The 5032-nt window shown below is 37.3% G+C and overlaps 1 long non-coding RNA gene across 1 annotated transcript; it reads left to right on the top strand.

Moving 5' to 3' along the window:
- The first annotated feature begins 246 nt into the window (after positions 1-246).
- LOC129406990 (uncharacterized) lies at positions 247-3858 on the top strand. The gene is made up of 3 exons (XR_008631385.1): positions 247-274; positions 1274-1372; positions 3843-3858. It is a non-coding gene; the product is annotated as an uncharacterized LOC129406990 (long non-coding RNA).
- The last annotated feature ends 1174 nt before the right edge of the window (positions 3859-5032 follow it).

Genomic DNA, 5032 nt, shown 5'->3' with positions numbered 1-5032 from the left:
GCCACATCCAGAGGATCTCAGGTTGTCTATTCCTCAGAGATCACTCCTGGAGAGTTCTTTAGACCACATGATGTGCCAGGGATCGAATCCATTTGGTTCACTTGGCAATCGCCTTAACTGCTATACTGTTCTCTGGCCTCTCAAAATATTTATTTTCCCCTAACTGCTGTTACAGCTCAAGATGAATATCGGGATCCTGAGCTTCAAGACTCAGTCTCAAGGACACAAGTACGAGCCCAGAAAACCAAAGCACCCAAAGGGAAAAAATATATATGTAAGTACACTAACCACAGATACTAGTATTGCATCTCCATGAGCCCATGAGATCCTTGTTCTGCATATTTTCCTTGTCTTATTCTATGATTGAATTCACTTATGTATAGACAGGAAAATGAAGTAGCATAAAGCAGAGTTAATGCTGTGTAATTACTGAAATATTAAGGAATTATGAACAATAACCCACTTTAAAAGCTGCTATTTTTATGTGTGACTATGTATATATATATAATTGTTATATAAAAGTGTGATGAAAGTTTACTGTGCATACCTTATAATTTTGAGAGTTAGTAGTCTCTGGGCCGGAATCACAGTACAGTGGAAAGAATATCCACCCTCCAACTCACCAGTTATGATCCCTAGTACCACATATTGTTTCCTTAGTCTAACTAGAGTGAGTTCTGAGCACTGCTGGGTTGGCTCAAAACCCAAAGGCAATCAGACAATCACTCCTTCACCCAACCATGTTTGGTTTCAAAGTTTTCTTTCTTTCTTTCTTTCTTTCTTTCTTTCTTTCTTTCTTTCTTTCTTTCTTTCTTTCTTTCTTTCTTTCTTTCTTTCTTTCTTTCTTTCTTTCTTTCTTTCTTTCTTTCTTTCTTTCTTTCTTTCTTTCTTTCTTTTTCCTTCCTTCCTTCCTTCCTTCCTTCCTTCCTTCCTTCCTTCCTTCCTTCCTTCCTTCCTTCCTTCCTTCCTTCCTTCCTTCCTTCCTTCCTTCCTTCCTTCCTTCCTTCCTTCTTTCTTTCTTTCTTTCTTTCTTTCTTTCTTTCTTTCTTTCTTTCTTTCTTTCTTTCTTTCTTTCTTTCTTTCTTCTTTCCTTTTCTTTTTTTTGTGGACTACATAAGGTGATGCTCAGGACTTACTCCTGACTCTGTGCTTAGGGATCATTTCTGGAGCATTCTAGAGAATATGGAAGACCATATGCAATTTGGGTGCTTCTAAGGTGCTGTCCTATCCTCTGGCCCTCGGTATGTTTATTGTTCTCTAACTGCTGTTACAGCTCAGGATGAACATCAGAATCTTGAGCTTCAAGACTCAGTCTCAAAGACACAAGTACGAGCCCAGAAGCACAAACCATCTACAGGAGAAATATATACTTGTAAGTATACTAAGTATAGACACTATTATTATTTTTTTCTTTTCTGGCAATGCACAGGGGTTACTCCTAGCTGTGCACTCAGGAATTACCTCTGGCAGTGCTCAGGGAACCAAATGGGATGTTGGGAATCAAACTCGGGTCGGCCGCTTGCAAGGCAAATGCCCTACCCACTGTGTTATTGCGCCAGTCCTAGACACTGTTATTAAAAGAATATTTAGTTTAATTAAATAATTTCTTCACAAAGTTGTTAATAGTTAAATTTAGGAATATAATATTTCAACACTGATCTCACCATCAGTGTCAACTTCTCCACAGTAGTGTTCTCATATTTCTCTCAGATACAATCTCCATGAAAAACATTAGGAAGAGTTCTCAGTACGCTTAGAATTGAACCTTTGGTTCATTTGCCCCAGGGCATAAAAACACTCATTTTATTTAATTTCATTTTTTTAATTTAAATTTATTTTTATTAAAATGTTTATAATACAATACGGACTGGGGCGATAGCACAGCCAGTAAGGTGTTTGCCTTGCACACAGCTGACCGGGATTCGACTCCTCCATCCCTCTCGGAGAGCCCAGCAACCTACCGAGAGTATCCAAACCACACGGCAGCCTGGCAAGTTACCCATGGCATAATCGGTATGCCAAAAACAGTAACAACAAGTCTCATGGTGGAAACATTACTGGTACTGCTCTAGCAAATCAATGAACAATGGGATGTCAGTGCTACAGTGCTATAGCTTACAATACATTGCTACATTTAATATTCCAACACAAATGCTACCACTATTACACCTCCCACCACTGTATTTTGATTGTTTACACCCCAAGACCCAAAGACTGATCCCAAAGCAGAATCTAGATAATTTATTTTGTATTGATATAAATAATCCACTAAAAATCATTCAAAAAAGTTTCCTTAGAAGTGTCTGAAGATTTGACCCTAGATCCATTAGGCCCTTGAATAGGAGATAATTGACATTTTGTTAGAGACTTGTGCTAATATATATATATATATATATATATATATATATATATATAAACTTTCCTTTTTCAAGATTGGTTGCCTTTGACTTTATACCCTGAAAAATGTGATGTGCTACTCTTGGTATTTCAGTGGAAAACACTCATTTTAACATTCATTAACATTAACATTCATAAGTTATGTTTTGTAAAGATGAGATGAAATTTTACTCTCCATACATTATGATTTTGAAAGTTAGTATTGTCAGGGCCATAGAAACAATACAGTAGAAAGAGTAGTTGCTCTGCCCAGCAAACCAACTTTGATTGAAAATACTACATATGGTTCCTTGATACTGACAAGAGTGGAATTTGAGCACTATATGGTATGGCTCAAAAACTCAATCCATGCTCTGCCAGTTCAGTTCCAAAAGCATTTTAAAAAAAATTGGGGGGGAAGCCACATCCAGTGGTGCTGATGACTTTCCTTCTTTCTGTACTCAGTGATCAGCTTTAGAGGATTCAGCAGACCATAATGGGTGCCCAGGGGTTGGGTAGTGCACTTCTAAGGCAAGTACCTAACATGCTGTACTATGCTCTGGCTCTTCATAATGTTTAGTTTTTCCTAAAGTTAAAAAATCTTAAGTTTTTCCTTCAGCTGCTGTTACAGCTGAAGATAAACATTGCGATTCTGATCTTGAAGACTCAGTTTCAAGGACACAAGTACTAGCCCAGAAACAAAAATCACCCAGTGGGGAAATATTTGTTTGTTAGTAGACTACCCTTATACACAGTTTTTGAAACTCAGTGGGGTCATGTGATTTTTATTCTTCAGAGTTTTCATGCTTTAACCTATGATTAATTTCCACTATGTATAAAATCTCAGGAAAATTGAATAACACAAAGCAGAGTTAATGTTTCTTCAATTTATGAAATGTTAACAAAATATGAACACATACCCTACATTATTCCATTTTCACATGTGATTATGTATATTTTATGTTTTTAAAAATGTGATAAAATTTTACTGTATGTATCTTACAATTTAGAAACTTAGTCAGGTAAATTTTATATATTTTTTATCTTTTACATTTAATTTCAGTTTTAAAAAATAAACACTATGTCAAGACACAGTACATTGCAAAGAATATTCACCGTGTCCAGATCACCAGCTTTGATCCCAATCACATATGGTGCCCTAGTCTGACATGTATCAGCACTGAAAGATGTTGGGTATGGCTCCAAACTCGAATAGAACCAAACAATTACCCCTACCACACCCAAGTTTGGTTTCAAAGTGTATTTATTTTTTGTTTTTGGGGGCCATATCTGATGGTGCTAGGGTTTAATGCTGGCTCTTGATCAGGAACATCTGGAGGCATCTGGAGACCTAGTGGGGTGCCAGGGATGGAATCCAGGTTGGGTGCTTCTAAGTCAAGTGCCTTACCTGTGGTACTGTGCTCTGGCTCCTCAAAATGTTTACTTTCCCCTAACTGCTGTTATAGCTCTCGATGAACATCAGGGTCCTGAGCTTCAAGACTCAAGGACACAAGTACGAGCCCAGAAGCAAAAACCATCCACAGGGGAAATAGATATTTGTAAGTATATTAACTGCAGACAGCATTTAAAAAAAGAATTTTAAAATTTCATTATGTAATTTATTTATCAAGTTATTGATAGTTGAATTTAGCATTATGATGTTTCAACATAAATCTCACCATGAGTATGAACTTCTTTCCAGCAGTGTTCAATATTCCTACCACAATGCCTATAGAACACATAGGGAGAGTTCTAAGCAAACCTAGATTTGAATTTGCCATATGCACCTGTAATTCCACTTTTGGGCATCTACCACCAGGACATAAAAACCGTCATGTAAATTTTATATGGGCACTGTTACTCATGGCTCCATTCAGTACTCTAGATAAGATTAAGACACATTTTTTCATACCTCCATGGGGCAATGATACCTTTTCTACATATTCCTCATGTCTTATACTTTGGTTTATATTTAGGTAATTGTAATCACACAGGACAATTGAGCAGCACAGTGTAGAGATAATGCTTGTGTAGTTAATGAAATAATTAAGAGGGATGGAGCCATAATACAGCAGGTAGGTAGTTTTCCTTGCACATGGCTGACCCATGTTCAATCTTTTGCATCCAAGAACCCCAATATGGAACCCCAAGCACCACCAGGAGAAATTCCTGAGTGCAGAGCCAGTGTGTGACATAAAAAGAAAAAAAATCAGAAATAATTAAGAGTGTTCGAACACTTATCCCATTCAGAAGCTTCATTTTTGATGCAAGAGTCAGTACATTTAGATAGATTTATTAAATATGAAAGCAAATTTTACTCTTTCTGCCTTATAATTTTGAAAGATAGTAGTGTCAGAGCTACACTGACAATACAGTGAAAGAGTATTTTCCTGCCAAGCTCACTTGCTTATTTCCACGGTACCACATATGGTTCCCTGAGTCTGACAGGAGCGAGCACTAAGTACTGTTGGGTATAGCACAAAGCCAAGGCAATTAAACAATCCCCTCTGTCCCCAACCAAATTTTGGTTTCAAAATGTAATTATAATTTTTTTTGGGCCCATATCTCAGTGTGTTTCTCAGATTTTAATCCTGAGGCTTCTCAGGGATCTATCCTGGAGCATTCACCAGACCATCTGGGGTGCAGAGATTGAGTC

The sequence above is a fragment of the Sorex araneus genome, chromosome 9 (assembly GCF_027595985.1).
Source record: "Sorex araneus isolate mSorAra2 chromosome 9, mSorAra2.pri, whole genome shotgun sequence".
NCBI lineage: Eukaryota > Metazoa > Chordata > Mammalia > Eulipotyphla > Soricidae > Sorex > Sorex araneus.
This window is presented reverse-complemented; position numbering and strand designations above follow the sequence as displayed.